This window comes from Camelus bactrianus, chromosome 4, assembly GCF_048773025.1.
Source record: "Camelus bactrianus isolate YW-2024 breed Bactrian camel chromosome 4, ASM4877302v1, whole genome shotgun sequence".
Lineage (NCBI taxonomy): Eukaryota > Metazoa > Chordata > Mammalia > Artiodactyla > Camelidae > Camelus > Camelus bactrianus.
In genome coordinates this window covers 69,438,469-69,455,950 of record NC_133542.1, presented here as the reverse complement: position 1 = coordinate 69,455,950, position 17,482 = coordinate 69,438,469, and the positions used below count along the sequence as shown (strand labels likewise).

General features: G+C 50.7%; 1 long non-coding RNA gene across 1 annotated transcript in view; it reads right to left on the bottom strand.

Annotated features, from left to right (window-relative positions):
- Positions 1-17,482, bottom strand: part of LOC141577378 (uncharacterized) — a 168,980-nt gene that overhangs the window by 81,069 nt on the left and 70,429 nt on the right. The window contains exon 4 of the long non-coding RNA XR_012506254.1: positions 2,832-2,965. This is a non-coding gene — a long non-coding RNA (uncharacterized LOC141577378). The remainder of the gene's footprint in view (positions 1-2,831; positions 2,966-17,482) is intronic.

Here is a 17,482-nt window from a genome sequence, read left to right as displayed (position 1 = left end):
AACCCCACACCCAGCTCATTTTTCATCTGAGGAGTCATATGTGGCTCAGTCTTTTCCACCAAGATCCTTTATTGTATTTTTCTCAAAGAAAAACAAGTGTCGATGGGGAGAGGGTTAACAGTTTATTCTATTTTTTCTGAGTGATTTTATCACTGTCGTTAGAACATTCATTGAAGTAAGTGAGGAATCCATCACAGGCTGACAGCAGTGTGCAGACTAATGGCTGTTAGATGGTAATAATTTTTAATATGATTTTTATTTCACTTAATTTCATATGTGCTTGACAAAAGGTCCCCAGTCACTGGGGAGCAGTGCGGAACTGGGAATATGCTCACAGGAAGGTCTATTAAGCCAGGTGCTGGAAGCATTTCAAAGAAACAACTTTGCCATTTCGGGAAAAGTCGGGAACTTGGTCAGGTGAAGGAAGCTGGTTCCTGGCACAATGTCAGCATCACCCCTACACACACACAGACACTGGCGTATCCACGCCTAATGATATATGAGTCAGAGAGATGGGCACTTAAATGACGAGCATGGCCCCACGCATGCACATTCACATGCCAGGGCCCATGTACATAGACATAACTTACATTGGGAGAGGACACATAGCCACACCCAGTAAGTCACACTCTAAGTTTTCAGAAAAACACATAGTAGATGTAGATTACACACATAAATGTGTATTTGCAAGGCAGAGAGAGAGAAGGCAAAAGAGAGATTGAGATTCATATCTTGGCATGACACAGTCTCACCCAAGGAGCCGGCTTGCTTTCTCTGTCCCTCTCTCTCTCTTACACACACACACACACACACACACACACACACACACACAAAATCACATAGAAAAAACATAGATTTAACCCTAGACAGAGTCACATCTCATATTCATAAAAATAACCATATATAAAATATCTCTTACAGTCACCAAAACAGACACACATATCCTGTTGGGTCTGTCCTACAACCTGTTAATGGATCACGAAGCCCTTTGGGGTTTTATAAAAAATTTTTAACTATTAGAGGAAATGGGGGGAGACCCATCCTGGGCCCAAATACAAGCCTCCAGAGGTGGCCGTGGGGCAGGGAGAGAGAAAAGTCTATTTTGTGTAGCCTCAGCTTCCCAGCAAACCAGGAGCTCCTGGCAGGAATCAGGGACAGGCTGGCACAGGAAGAGATCAGGAAGAAAACAAATCTGATCACAGCCCACGTCTAAGGTGATCTGAGGTGGGATGGGCAGGGTCTCATGGTTGCTGGTTTGGGGCATCAGGTGCCCTCCCAGATGTACATCAGGTCAGAGTGACCCGGCCCAGACTCCAGGTCCTGGAGGGATGCTGGAAGCTCCCAACAAGGGGCTCCCAGCCACAGGAAGCCAGGCTGGCCTTAGGGCCTGCTCCCACATCAGCAGGGCCTTGAATCAAAATATGGGGTCCAGCCCAGGAACCAAGTGGGTTCTGGGTTCTTCCAGAAGAGGGAGGAAAGAAGAGAAGCTACAGTCTTCAGCCCTGAGGTTGTCTATCCACCAGACCCAGACACAGAGACAGAAGACAAAACACAAACCTCCTAGGCAGGCGAAGAGAGCCCCCACATTCACACTTTGCCAATTCTTCCTTGCTCCAAGACAAGGCTTAGAAGACACTAAGAAGAGCTGACAGGCTCCATCTCTCCTTGGCTCCTCCTCTAGAGTAAGAACAGAGCAGTGCCCCACTCACACACTCTGCTGTAGCAAGCTGTTGTACAGCCCTGGCCACTAGCCTACCCAGGGACCTTGCTGATCAACAGTCTGACTTCAAGAGAGCCAATCATGTGGTGGCTAAGAGAGAAGACATTCAAGTCAGGTTGCCTAAGTTTCAACCCCAGCTCTGCCCACTCACTAGCTTTGTGAACTTGGGAAAGCTACCTAACCTCTCTGTGCCTCTGTTTCCTCATCTGTAGAATTGTAATTGTATGTCTTGACCTCACAGGTAATTGTAAGGATTAAAGGAAAGAACTGGATCTCAGAAAATGTTACCTACTTTAATTATTTTCTTTCTGTGTCTTCTAAAAAGAGTGGGAATTGGCTTTTCATGGATTTTCTTAGCACAGAGGGGAGTCCCTTGAAGGCTGGTGCAGACATCTCATAACGTCACTCTCCCTCCAGCTTCCCTCTTATTCCCCTCGGCCTGGGGTTCCCAGTGCCTGGAGGATTGAGGGAGGAGTCCTAAGTTATCTTATTGAGGTCAGTTGCTATTTGATCTGGGTCCCCTGACCCAGGCGCATGCACCACACACACACACACACACACACAGGTTTCAGACATTCCTTCTGGCCTGAGTAGTGGCACCTCCAAAATAAGAAGCTGGCCTGAAAGCTATCAGCACCACGGACAGCAGCAGGCCTCTGTTCAGAGTGCTGACTGGGGCTTGTCTCCAGTTGTCCACACCACAATTTACCTCTTCCATACTCTAACCAGGACGTCCAGGAAGACACTTATCTGGAGACTAAGACTATGAGGGGATCGGGGTTATTGATTCATTGGGAAATACTGGATCTAAAGAAATCTTTTTATAGAGGAGATTGTTTGTAGGTCCAGAGGCATCCTGCTCCTGTGCCGTGGGGGTATCTCCAAGCTCCCTTATCCTGGATTGTCCATCCCAGGCCAGAATCCACAGTGGAATGAGAAGTGGTCCAAAAATAAAGTCTTTATCCCTGGCATGGACTGTGTGCCAGGGTCTGTGCTAAGTCTTTTACATACATTATCCCAGTTAATTTTCCAATAAACCAATGAGGTACATGCTATGATCACCTCTGACTTATAGATTAAAATCCTGACATTAGAGAAGCTACTGGCTTACCTACATTCACGCAGTTAGAGGCAGAGGAGCAGGATTCACGCACATGTCTATCCCCGCAATTCCGTCCATCTTGGTGACTTATGTGATTATCCCTGTTGCTCAGACCAGTCAAAGAAGAGTCTCTCAATGAATATCTGTTGAATGAATAAATGAATGAATGAATAAGTGAAAAACTGCAAAGTCAGTGTCCTAGCTTCTTCATTGCCCTGTCTTCTCAATTAGGAGATCTGGTTCACCTTCAAAGTTGTTTCTTCAGACGCCAAGATTCTCCCACATATTTCTACTGGCAGGACCTCTCCTCCCCAAAACCTCTATGGAGCCTGCAATGTTGCAGGACTTGACCATCTCAAACCTCCCTAGATCAGAGGCTGAAGGTCCTGAGATCTGGCTCCCCATGGTCTGGAACAGCTAGTGCTGGTTAGGCTGCAGGAGAAGCCCTGCCAACTTTGATTCTTCTGCTGGAGATACTTCTGTGGAAAGTCGTAAATGGCAGTGACCATTATCATTCCTGTGTGACAACAAGGTAATCTTGGCATCTTCAGGGGACAAATTTAATTTAGTTTTCAAGGCGGCTGCAGGTCATGGCCTAACACTAGGACTTTTGAATCACAGAGTAAACAAGATTCTGCAGAAGCTCCACATTTCACTGTATGAACTCAGAAATTATCCCATAGACTTGGGACCCAGAGATTCATATGTAGGTCAATACATAATCCATCTCAATATAGGTTGGACCTTCCATAACCATGTACATATGTCTTCAGGGAAGCAGGTCAACTTCTAACCTCAAAGAGCATAGTGAATATGAGTCTAGACTTGTGTCAACCATAAACAACAGGAACAAATCACTGTCAATTTAGTATCTACTGTGATCCCAGCACTATGCTAGGCACAAGACATACAAAGCTAACCAGACAAGGTCCTTGCCCTCAACAATCCCAAAGATTGATGGAAAAGAAATGCAACTCAGTGGACAATTTATGCCAGACAAGTCTTTGTCCATGATGACTGAAGAGGAAAAGGACTGAGGTTCTTCCTGGCCATGATAGCTCATCGAGTCTCATCCCCCAAACACCCTTCACCAGACCCAACGGTGGATCCATTCACCAGCTGCCCCAGCCCCAGACAGCATAGCCAGGTAGAAGCAGTAAACCCTAGTGGTTGTTAAAGGCACTGATTCAGGAGACAGACTGCCTTTATTCAAATCCTAGTTCCTCCACCTACTAGCCATGTGCCTTCAGACACGTTATTAATCTCTCTAGGTCCCAGTATTCTCAGCTGTAAAATGGAATAATAAAACCGAACCTGTCCCTCCGATTTCAGGGAGGGTTGTAAGGATGAAATGAGTGACTGATAATAAAGAGCTTAGATTGGGGCATGGCACGTAGCAAAGGCTTTAGAAGTACCAGGTGGTGTTGGTGTTGTCAGCCCAGCACACAAGCCAGTCAGAGGGGGAAATAGCACATGGGACTAAGCCTGACATCACTCCTGATTTTGAGTTATTCTCTGCCCAGTCTCACACCCCGCCAAAGGCAGAGCCTGGTTAGAGCCCTGCCTCATCTCCAGGTGCCCAGGCAGTCCCCTGAGCCTCCTTCCCCAACTTCCTTTAGCTACCATTGATTGGTGCTTACTTTGCCAAGCAGTTGGTAAGCATTATGTCACTCCACATCTTCACAATACCCTTTTGAGGTGGGTGCTATTATCATATCCACTTCCCAGAAGAGGATCCTGAGGATCAGTGAGGTTTAAACCCAGCAGGGTGACTCTAGAGCCTAAGCTCTGAATCATTCAGCTAGACTGCCTTCATTTACAAAGGATGTGAGGCAGCCTGTCCCTGTTAAATATTCCAGCACCCCCACTGTCCCTTGGAGCTCCTTCAACCCTTGCTGAGCTGCAGAGTGGAACTCAGTATCCCCAAGTCTCCCCTTCCCACTGCCCCCATGGCTCTGCTCACCTTTAGGTTTTGCTGCTGACAATTATGGGATCCCAGATGGGAGTTACAAATGGGCAAGTTGGGTATCCTGGACTGCGGTTCCCAAATCCAACTTCAGACAGGCTTAGACCCTGACGCTTATGTGGTATCATCGAGGGGCAGCACCCCAAGCCTACACTTTAAGGTCTTCCTCTCTCTGTCAGACTGACTCCTTCCTCCAGGGAGGGGTTATTGGCATATAGATACCCCTTACTCTCTAGGGGTGTCTGCACTGGGAGGCCCCACAGAGCCATTCCCTAGGGATGCTGCCTTACATAGCCCCTAAACTGGACTTGTCCTAGTTCGGGCCATCTATAGCTATTCCTCCTCTGGATGGGAACAGTGTCACCCAGACAAGAGTGGATTAGCCTGTGCTGTACCCCACCCATTCTGGTGGGCCTGGCTTAAATCCACCTTCACCAACGGCACACAGAGCATGACCCTCTCTGCCATGCCAGCCTCAGCCACCCAACACACACATGCGTGAGCGCACACACACACACACACGCCTGGCTTTGGATGCACATGGAGCTAGATTCGAATCCTAGCTCTACCACTGGTTGGACTTGGTCCTTCTCTCTCTGGTCCTCAGTTTTCCCACCTATTCAATAGAGGAGAGGGCTCCCTCTCTGAGGCCATCCTGATCCAGCATGCCTAGGCCTACAAGAGGCAACTGAACCCAGTAAAATGCCCATTCCGTCCTGAAGACAGAGAACAGAGGGGCGAGAGTTCTAAGGAACACCGGAGGAACCCACTGCATCACCAAGCCTCCTCCTCTTCACATCATGTTTCCTCCCACAAGCTTTACTGAGCCAACGAAGTGGCAGTACAGTTTCCAGGTTAAAAGCTAGGTTTTGGAATAAGACAGCACTGAGTTCAAGACTCAGCTCTGCCCCTCACTGGCGAATTATCCTGCCCATTCAGCTTCAGTGTTCTCAATTATAAACGTTGGTGAACATTCCTTTCTGGGAATTAAACAAGACGGCAAACAGGAAGTGTCTCACCTCCATGATCTCAGAAGTAAGCGGTGAGAAGACTCATGAACTCAGAGAGCCCTAACCAGAGTCCTACCCCACAAGGCTGCTCACGACTCAGCAGGGCTCTCCAAACCCACCCCACAGAATACTATGGCCGATGGGAGCCCCTCAGGAAAGCAATTCCAGAAAAGTTTAAACCCAGGGTTACCATATGACCCAGAGATCCCACACTTAGGTGTGCAAAAAGAATCAAGCACACTTGTATGCTAATCTGTACACAAGTATCAACACTTGTACAGAAATGTTATGTACATTGTATAACAGCATTATTCTCAGTAGCCAAAAAGTGGAAGACAATTCAAATGTCCACTGACTGATGAATGAATAAACAAAATGTGACACATCCATATAGTGGAATACGATTCAGCAATTAAAAGGAAGGACGTGTTGATACATGCTACAGTATGGATGCACCTCAAAAATATCACACTAAGTGAAAGAACCCAGACACAAAGCCCACATGTTGTATGATTCCATTTATAGGAAATCTCCAGACAAGGCAAATCCAGGGACAGGAAGTGGACCTGTGGTTGCCAGGATGGAAAGGACAGGGGAAGAGGGAGTGACTGCTTAACGGGTCCAGGGAGTGTCTTTGGGGGGTGATGAAAATGTTTTGGAATTAGATAGTGATAATGGTTGTACATCCCTGTAAACATGCTAAAAACCACTGAATGTTCACTACAAAAGGTTGAATTTTATGCTATGAAAATTTTGTCTTTAAAAAAAGACTAGTTGATGGGAGCGTGAACATCGGTCAGTGCCCTGAAATCCCTCCTCCCAAACCCACAGAGCCCTGCGGAGCCCTCAGAAAGCCTCGGACCTCAGAGGAAAGGTGGTCACTGGCCCTGACCACTGCCAGGGCCAGGCGCTGGGTCAGCACTGGAACAGCCACTCCTGAGAAGCACAGACAGCAGTTAAGAGCACAGTGTGAGAACCAAGTAGATCCGCATTGAAACCTTCCCTCCACCACTTACAATCTTCTAACTGCAGGCGTATGGTTTAACTGTCTGAGTCTTAGTTTCCACATCTCTGAAATGGGAGATGATAATATTACCTATTTCACAAAGTTGTTGTGAAAATGAAACAAAATCATCAGGTAAATTGCTTGGCATGGACCTCGATGCGTAGCAAATGCTAAATATGTGTGGCCACTGGTATCACTGAGCTCTCATTAAGTCCCACCAACATCCCTCATGGGCAAGAGTTATATCTCCACTTTACAGACATTTCCTGTGCTCTCCTCTGAGGTCCAGGCATGCCGTGATGAATTGTGGGTTTATGGGGATACACCTAGATTGAAGGGCCAGCAGGGAGGCTGCTACAGGCAAGCCGGGGAGAGATGCTGGTGGTTTGGCCCAGGACAGTGATGGGAAGGATGGAGAGCAGATGTGAGAAGCATTTGGAGGAGAACTTGACTGGCCTGGGTGACTTCCTGGCTGGGGGCAAAGCAGAAAGTCTCCCTAAGGATGACTGACCACTGCCAGGTTCCTTCTTGGGAGCCAGTTGGGTGCGGGGGCTGGCTGGGCCCTGAGTTCAGAGCCACAGGGGGAGGAAGATCCTGGAAAGCCCAGGTTCATGGAGAGCTCAGGGCTGGAGGAGGAGATGCGGGCATCTCTTTGATGCTGGGGGAGGAAGCTGGATGGATGGATGCTGTGATGCGGGAGGGAGCTCCTGCAGGAGAGTGAGGACAGAGAGCAGGGCAGGCGCTGGAGGACTGGCCCAGGGCACAGCTGCAGTTGTGGAGACAACAGAGAAAAAGAGACTCGAAGGAGCTGGGAAGACCCAGGCAGTGGGGATGGAGCCAAGCCTGGGGGTCACAGCACCATGGAAGAGTCAAGAAGTCACAAAGGGAAGAGAGTCCAGTGGTGCCCAGGGTGGAGATGAGAGACAGGGTTGCCACATGTCCATTATAGTACCTCCAAGGGGTAACTGGATCTACTGGGCAGTGGAGAGGGGATTGAGGGCGGTGGTCCAAGATCAGTATACGTGAAGAAGACTGTGATGGTGGGAAGATGAGGGGGTGGTCTAGGGAGGGGCTGGGCTTTTGTTTTCAAAATAGGGGCACCCTGAGGAAAGATGCTGAAAAGACAAAGGAGAAAAAGAAGGGACGGCTACTGGCCAGAGCCCACTGAGGCCTCCTGGACCTTTTGGGCAGAGTTAGCCCCTTCCTGCTGGAGACCCCATGGCATTCTCTCCATACATCCCTCTGATGACCAGGATGGGTGTCGCTGTCTCTCCAGGTAGAACATGAGCCACTCGAGGGTCTGCATCTTCTAAGGAACTTCTGCAGCCCTGGGGCTGGTATAGAGGGAGGGACAGATGCCAGGCAGGCAGGCTAGCAAGGAGTCACACAGACAGACAGACAAGCAGGCCAGTAGACAGGCCAACAAGCAGCTGGGGAAAAAGGCCACAGGGACAGGCAGGCATGGCCACTGAGATGTCTCCCCTCCCGCTGCTGGGCCCCCCACCCCAACGGCTGACATGGCCAGGCTAGGAGCACAGATTTATCTCCAAAGGCTGCCACAATCCCGCTATTGGATTTGTAATCACAGGCTCCAATGTTCACGGGATAAATATACTAACAAACTAATTGTTTGTTAGCTCTGAGGTTGGAGCAATCAACACGTCCGGCATGAGATATGGGCCGCTCGCCTGCTTCCTTCCAGGCCATCCCGAGGCTCAGGGCCTGGCGCCGGGGGCACCGGGGGGCCCAGCGGGGGCATGGCCTGTTGCGCACACCCGAGCCTGAACACACAGGCTGGGGCGGCGCGGGCGGGAGGGCGCGGCGCGCGCTGGCACGGAGCCGTCGCTGCCCCTGCCTGTGTCTCATCAGTGGCAGACATAAACTAACTCGGTTCCTGGGGACCCCAGAGGAGCAGCAGGAACTGTTTGGTAGAGAATTATAGCTGTGGGTGAAATTAGATGTACTCTGAGCCCCAAGGCTGAGAGAAATAAAAAGCATTTTAAATGGAGTGTAGAATTCATATTCCTCAGTCACCTTCCAATAAATAAATCTTGTACCATTTTTTTCTGTAAACAGTGGTTACACTCAGCTTCTATTGTCTCCACATTCCATATGCCAATTGGCCAGGAGTGGTGGGGCGATGCTGGGGTGGGAAGAAACTGGGGTGCGCCTGAGGTCTGGAAGGACTGGAACCATGCTGAGCGGCCTGGAGTTGCCCTCGGGTTACCAGAAGCATCAAGAGTGTCCCCCAAGTCAGAGCCCAGCCCTGGGCATCGCTCAGGGATGCCCAAGGCAAGAGGCCTGAGATGGAATTCCCAATCATCAAGTTTTGAGACCCTGGGGTCCAGGGCTGGAGGCTATGGAGGACAGGGCAGCCCCATCTCTCTAGGCCCCCCTCTCCCAAGAAATAAGCATTCCACTGGGGCTGACAGCTGAGGTACCCGGGTGCGGGAGAGCCCTGCTTGCCTGGCCACAGTGGCTTCTGTTGTTTCTGGTTTTCCAGGTGCAAAAATGAGACCTCCTCATGGCTAAAGCAGAAAACACAGAAAGTCACGAAGAAAAATATCACCTCCACTCCTGGGAAAAAAAAAATTACTGTTGATATTTTGGTATGTTTCCTCCTAGACTCTTTTCTGTGTGTATATGCACATAAATAAATACATGTTTTACAAAAAAGAAATAATCCCTATGTTTATTAAGTGCCCAATGTGTACCAGGTACAACTCTAGGAATTTTGGATATATTATCTCTGATTCTTACAGTCATCCTGCAAAAAAAGAATTCGTATGAAATATTGATACTAATCTAAGAGAGACAATATTGGCACACATCTATTTGGCACTTACTGTATACCTGGCACATTCAGCTGAGCACAAACCTATGGAGTTTCTCATGTAACCCCTTCCACAACCCTGGTAGACCCCGCTGTGATCCCCCGCACAGGGGAGGGAATGTGTCCTAGGCCACAAAGAAAGTGGGTGGCATAGCTACAGTGCAAACCCAGGTTCATCTGGCTCAGAGTGTGTGCTCTCAGTCACCCCCCAACCTCCACCAAAGCTTTGGTGTGGCCAAAGCCAGGCCACAGTGGACAGTCCCCATGGACCTTGCCTTCTTCTTCTAGTCTCTCTTCTGTCTCGCCCCCAACCAGCCCTTCTTCTTGGACCTGCAGGAATTGTCCATTTCCCAAGGTCAAAGACCAAGGTTTCCATAGTTGCCCTGACCCTGCCCTGCCAGCTCATGAACAGAGAAGCAGCAAAGAGAACAGACAAAGAGCCTGGGTTTGGGCTCAGACAGACACAGCTTCAGTCCCAGAGCAGCCTCTTACAAGCTGTGTGACCTTGGGGAAATCACTGTTCCTCTCTGGTCCTTATAGCCCTTAGCTAGAAAATGGAGATAAGAATACTCACTCCACAGGGCTATTGTGAAAACCAAATGCGATCACTACATGAAGCACTTATCTGCTGCATGCAAAGGGCTCTGAAATGTTAGCTTTCAAATTAAGAGCAAGGCAACCCCCAAAAATGTTTAAAGAAAGAACAAAAAAGAAAGAAAAAAGCCACAACAACAAAAACAGGACACTGGGATACATATCCTGGCTCTCCTTCCCCTCTGCTCCTGAGTCCTGCTCCTTCTCTATTTAATTGGCTGCCATGTACCCTTTATATAGAAAGCCAAGGAGTAGTGACTAAAAGTCAGGGGCTGACTCCTGGAAAACAAGGGAAGAAAGGAAAAGGAGAACCTGGCCCCTTTACAGAGCCTGTCAGCACATGCACGCACACACACACACACACACACACACACAAAATGACACTTTCTTGTTTGTTCCTGGGGTCAGTTCTTCCATCACCCTGTGACTCTCTTGTTCCCACCAAAGGAGTCAGTTAATGTGGGAATATCAGTTCGGAGATCCAGGTCAGCGTCATCTTTGAACCAAAAAGATTCACCACTCAAGCAGGTAGATGAGAGGTGAGGAAGGCTTGGGACTCAGCTCCATCCCAACTACCCAAGATCCAGGGTCACTCAGTGGCACCTCGGGCAGTGGCAGCCCAGGAGGCCTTCCTGGAGAAGGAGGGCTACTGGAGGATCCAGAGAGATGGACAGGAAGATGAGATGAGTCTGAGTGAGAAGGAGGACTGTGGGTTGCAGCCCTGGGTTCAGAGGCCACAGAATCATGTACCAGGTCACTTACTGACTCCTGTGGGACTCTCAGCAGATCCCTTTCCCTCCCTGGGCCTCAGCTTCCCCAACTGCAAAATGGGGATGATAACACTCCACTGGAACCACAAGGGTTGTGCCAATGGGAATGAATGACGCCCAATGAGTGAATATGTGATGAGCAAGTGAGTGGTTCCACTCCGAGCCCACAGCAGCTGCTGACTCTGGGGTGGCCAGGACTCCCTTCCTCTTAGAGCCCTTGGTCATTTATTTTTGGTTAATTAAATGGTAAGATTTTCATGTCTGATTATTTACCGCCAGCCAGCTTCATTACCAGCTCCCCCATAGATCACAGTGGGGGTGCCAGGCTCCAGCTCCCTGCCCCCATGCCCACTCCCAGGCTGAACCCCCACCCCCAATCCCTATCCCCCAGCAGAGCTGGCCTTTAGAGGACCCCAGGAGAGGTGGGAGTTGTGATGTCTCCTGTCCTGGAGAGCCATACACAGACTTCTAAATCGTAGGCACGCCGCAGCCTCCTGACAACCAGAGCCTCAGAGAGGACTTGTTCTTTGCCAACAGCCTCGTCCAGGAGACTTGACCCCAGCAGGTCGTCACCATGTGCCAGGTTCTTCAGAAGCCCGAGCTCATGGCCGTGATTGGACCCACTCTCACTCGGGGGGTACCAGGGCTGGTCAGAGGGGGAACGAGATTAGAACCCAGGTCTGGCTCCGGGGTCTGCACCCCAACCACCATGTCTCAATGATGAAGAAAGCATAGCCTTTGGAGTCAAACAGACTTGGATTCAAATCCCAGATCTAGCATCTACACCTGTATGATCTTTAGCAAATGTCTTCGCTCCCCTGAGCCTGTTTCCTCAGTTAGTAGGCAGGGACAGTACCCACTCAGCACAGGGGTGCATTGGAAACGCTGAGTACAGGAAAGGTACAAAGGCCCCTCAGTGTCCCTCTGCTTCAGCCTTTGCCACTGGATGCAGGAGAAAGAGAAGGGGGTGGGACAAACCATCAAGGCAACAAAGAAAGATAGCTCCCACCTCGCGTCTGACCAGGACTCCTGGAGGCGGAAGGGAGGCCATATAGCTGGTCCAAAGCCCCACCCCAACCCCCAGCAACCAGCCCGACACAGAGTGAGTGCCCCGTTCATGTCTGTTGGGTGACTGAATAAGTGAATGAACAAATCAGCAGATTGAAGACTAAATACATGGTGAATGGATGGATGAATGATCAAATGATTGAACAAATAAGATAACTCAATGAATGGTAGATCGAACAGGTCATTGAATGAATGAGCAGATGGATGGATGGATGAATGAATGGGAAAATATGAGAGCAAACAAATGATCAGATAAACAATAAAATGAAAGAAAGAATGAATAAACCAAAAGATGATAGAAAAAGAAAGCAAGGGAGAGGGGTAGAGGGAGGGAGAGAAGGGAGAGAGGGGGAGGGAGGGCAGGCCTGCACAGAGCAGCTCCCCAAAGGCGGCAAAGTCCCTTGCCTGGCCCCTTCACCCAGCCCCTCCACCGAAGCCCGAAGCCTGTGGGAACCTCACTGAGGCCTCCCCAGCAGGTCTGGAGCCCAGGGAGCCCCCTCGCTGGCAGACTCAAAGGCCAGCTGAGGGGCAGGTGGGCTTTGCCAAGCCCTCGACCCAGTCTTTAACTATTACATTAAGCATCTGCTTTGCCATTCATGGCTCGGATAGCATTTTACCCCTGAGATATTTGATTTTATTACCTTCCAGGGAGAGGGCCAAGCAAGTGTTCTTATTGATTTGCACATTAAATATATTAGTAATAAAACAACATCTCCGTAAACCAATTGTAAAATCAATATTAATTGGTACCAAAATATCACAAGTCGTTGAGTTACAATTAAGAGAGGGGGCGAGTCGTGCCTCAGGGCACAGGGTGCTGAGGTCCCAAAAGGGAGAATGTCTGGGGGACCAGACTTCAGTGTCAGGCAGACCTGGGTTCCTCTGTCCAAGCCTCAGTTTCCTCATCTGCTCAATGGGGAGAAGCACACTAACGGCCAACATCTGGTGTGTGTGCAGTGCCTGGCAGCAGCAGGTGCCCGGGAAACGCTCTCTTCCTCCCCTTGTCCTAGTCCCCATTGTAGCCATGTGAGTGTAAGTCATTCCCACTATAGTAAAAAAGGCAATGGTGGGGACAGGGAGGCATGGGCAAAGAGAGAATAGCAGAAAAGGCAGGGGGTTCTGGGGGGTACACTAGTCTGGGGGGATCTGGGAGGGCTTCTGGGGGAAGTGACTTAAAACTAAGACATGAGCTGGGAGAAGAGCCGAGGGAAGGCGCTCAGCGTGTTGACAGAGGGGCCACAGTACCCTTTTTATTACTCAGATAAGAAAAAGAAAGTCAATAAGGGAAGCTTGAGGGCTCCTGCATGGGTTGGACTGAGGTGCTGGCATGGGAGCTTGGGGTGAGCAGGGGACCCTGGGCATCAGGCTGGATCAGGCATTTCAAGTGATCCCTGCAGGCGGGCAGCCCAGGCCGTGCTGGCTGCTCTCAGAAGCGGGGTGACCATGGTCTGGGGAGGACCTGCTCAGCCCTGCCTGCCAGGGCCAAATTCAGATGCACTGGCTGACTCCCCCTGACAGGAAGGAGACCATCCCGAGGGTCACTGCGGAGTCACCACCACAGCCACAGAAGAGCCATTCTCTCCTGTACTACTCACAGCTCCCAGTTCTCCCAAAGTGCTCAGAGTGTTCCCCAGAGGCATTGCCCAAGGGCTCCAAGAACCAGTCTCCTTGGCAGCCTAGAGTCTGTGTACATGGATGTGTATGTTGCTGGTTTGGTTGCTACATTTCCTCAGTAACAATCACATTTGATCCTCACAACAGCCCTATGAGGGAGCTTTGACTTTCCCATTTTACAGATGAGAAAACTGAGGCTCAGAGAGGGCACTGGCCTAGGTGGGCAGCCAGTGGGTGGTGGGTTGGAATTTCAACCAAGATCTGTCTGACTCCTGAGCCCATGCTCCTCTCCTGCTCCTGGTCCCCACAGATTTGCTGAAGGGGGTGGTGACAGCTCAGGTACCTCAGCCACCTACCGCAGAATCCAGACCGGAGGCACAGTCACCCTGACAAGAGCCCTTCCTCCAGCGCTGCTGACTATTGCTTTTCCAGCAGCCTGTGGATGCTTCGGGTTTCCGTGGCTCTTTAGAGATGTCAATAATGACAATACAAATGTTAATCCTGGTTACACATAACCTGTTGATGAAGGTCCTTGAACTCTGCTTAAAACTTCACCCACATTTTTTAATTTGATCAACTGCATAGCATGGGGTTAATTTGCATTTCCTGGTCAGACCCACTTCAGTTCAGATCTCAACCTGGCAACTACTGGTCCTGCAGCTGTATTGGCCAGCTATGGCCACAGCAATGATGCATAACAAAGTACCTTAAAACTCAGTAACTTATAGTAATAAACATTTATTGCCACACTCATGCATCTGCGAGTGTGCTGTGGTTTAGTTGATCTCAGCAGAGCTTGGCGAAGGGGCTCCGCTTCAGGCTGAGGGTCAGGTTCAAGTCTGCTCCGTGGGTCTCTTCTCATTCTGGAACAAGTGTCTACACAGGGTATGTTCCCACGGAAATGGCAGGAGAGCAAGAGCCCAGTGAAAGCAATCAGCACATTCAAACCACTGCTCATGTCACATCCACATTCCACTGACCCAAACAAGTTACGTGGCCAAACTCAACATCCACGGGGCAGGGAAACACACCCCAGCCAAGGTGGGAGCAGGACCAAAGATCTGCTGAGCAATTATCTAAATGATCACAATGACCTTGGGCCTCTGTTTACTCGTCTGTAAAATGGGAGTATTGCCAGTTTCTACCTTATCGAGTAGTTGTGTGGCTCCACTGAGGTCATGTGCACAAAGGTCCTGGCACGTTGTTTCCTACGTAGCAAGTACTCAAAGCAGGGTAGCTGTTACCAGTAGTAGTAGTAGTAACAATCCTCAGATCTGAAGCCAGTGGCAGTGTCACCCCTCCTCCCAGTGCAAACTCTCCCACCCTACATCATCCAGCAGGCTTGGGGAAGTCACCTGTGCCACTCCCGTTCCAAGTAAGATGTCACTGCTGACAGTCTGATGCTCTACCAGCTCAGCCAGCAGACCCAGTGCCCTGTGGGCTGTGATCCTTGCAGTCACCCCGTTTATCCAGGAGTTGAGTCAGCAGTAAAGGATTTAGTTCAAAAGCAGGATATCCCATGGTCTATGCCTTGGCCTCACAAGCCCTCGTGATTCTGCAGTGCCTTGGTCTCTGGCCCCACCATGTTGGCAGCCTCATGGGGTTGGGGAGACTGCCATCCTGGGTCCCCACATCATCTGGGCCATTTACTGGCTGACTGGTGGCGGGTCAGATGCCCTGTCCACACCCAGAGTTCATCCCAGAAGACTGGTGAGAGCCCTTCCCTGACCAGCTCCCATGGAACCCGGCCAGGCCCATTTCGGTCCTCCGCAATGCATGACACTTCCCCTCACGGCTCTTGGCACAACTGTGATTCAAGGGTTATTGGACACGCGTTCAAATTCTGCCTCGTTGCTCAGAAGGCCCAGCCCAGTGCCCAGCGCTGTGCCTGCAGGCGGGAACCCACACGGCCCTGCTTAGGTGTCCTCTGGTTACAGGAACACAGCCCTCACAAACTGAAACAAGGAAAAAGTGGTGGGGGGTGGGGATGGGCAAGGGGGACTGGTATTGGTGGGGCCCAGAAAGTGGTAGGACAGGCAGCCAGACCCCACGAGGCAACAGGGCCTGAACAGAAGGGCACCAGGGAGCAAACAGGCTACCTGCCTCCCATCGGGGTCTGCTTCATTTTCCTCTCTCTGCACACGGCCTGGCTTTGACCCCACACAACCTCAGATACTCGAGAGGCCAGCCAGACTCTGTGACTCCAAAGCAAATTCCCAGTTCCCGGGAAGGAGACTCTGGCTGGCTTCCACTATCAACACTCAGGTGTCTTCTGGGCCCACTGCTGCCAGGGCCACACCTGGGGCCAAGGGGACTGCTCTCAAAAGGTGGGTGAGCTTAACAGACAACAAAAGGTGGCATGCCCTCCCTCAGGCCCAGACTCCTCCTTTATGAAATGGGATTAGGATACCAGCTCCTGGAGCTGTGAATGTCAAATGCTCTGGTAGATGGCAATTATTCTTGTCACAGAAGCCACCACACCCTGAGCTTGCTCTGTGCCGAGGGACTGTGCCAGGCCCCTTCCCTGCATGGTGTGACTGACTTCTCTGAACAATCCCCTGGGTTTGGTGCCTCAACTGGTGCCAATTTACAGAGAAGGATACTGGGAAACAGAGAGGGAAAGGGACTGTCCCTGGTCACACAGGACAGGGATTTCAAAGGAGGTCCCTCAGCCTCCACAGGCTGCATTTTCACTCCTTGCTCTGCGCCCTCTTTGCTGTGGCTGAGGGTGTAGCTGACACTGGCAGAGGGCCGATGAGACAGCGCTTTGCAAACGCGAGGAAAGAGCCACGTTGGCCACACCTTGCTGAGGACTCTCATCACACAGACGTGAAATAACTCCCGTGGGGGTCCTCTGGGGATGGAGGCCGTACACACCCAGCTTCCCCAGTTCTCCTGGCTCCCCTCCCGGTGCCTGCCTGGCCAGAGAGTCCTGGGTGGAACACACCCTTGAAAGGTACCATTTCTAAGAGCAAATGGTGTCACCTGGATTGTGAATAGCTCCTCACTCCCAGACGTCCCATCTGGAGGAACCACTGCTGACACGCGAGCCCCAGAGCCCAAACGGCCCTGCCATGGAAAGATGGCAACTGGAAGGCTTGGTTTCCATTTCCATCCCAGGGAACTATGGGGAGTAGTTAGCTCTTCTTTTCTTTTTTAAATTGGTCCAGAGACATTCATTTTCTCTGCTGGCAGCCCACACTAGGGAGGGAAGATTGAAGGAGAAGGGGGAAGGGGCATGGGAGGGGCACAGCTGAGGCACTGACCACAGCAGCTGTGTGGCGCATCCCTGACTTCCTACCTGTGAAGAGGAGGAGTCAGGGACCTGAGACCTCAGAGCTTTGTGAGATCCAGCCTCAGCCTCAGAGCCCTCCACCTCCCCTCCTGGCTGGAGAACAGCCCAACCCAGCCAAGGGTCCAGGTTCAGCCTGACCCATGGAATTTGCAAAACACAACGTGTAGGGGCAACAGGGGACCAGATGCATCCCTGGGCAGCACTGCCCACAGTTCCCACCTGTGCCTGCGTGCACGTGCAGCTATGTGCTTGCCTCTGCACTTATAAACAGGTGTGCATTTGTGAGCCTCAGATGTGTGTGTGCCCATGCTTGGGCACGTGGAGTGCACACTCAAGTGAGTGCACAAATGTGTGTGTGCGTGTACAAGCACACATGCACGTGCGGCTGTGTGCCACCAGGACTGCCTTTGTACATCTGTGTGCTCTCACATGCTTGAGGCATGTGCATCTGACAATAAACATGCTTGTCCACGTGGGTGTGCGCAGATGCACGGGCCTGTGTGT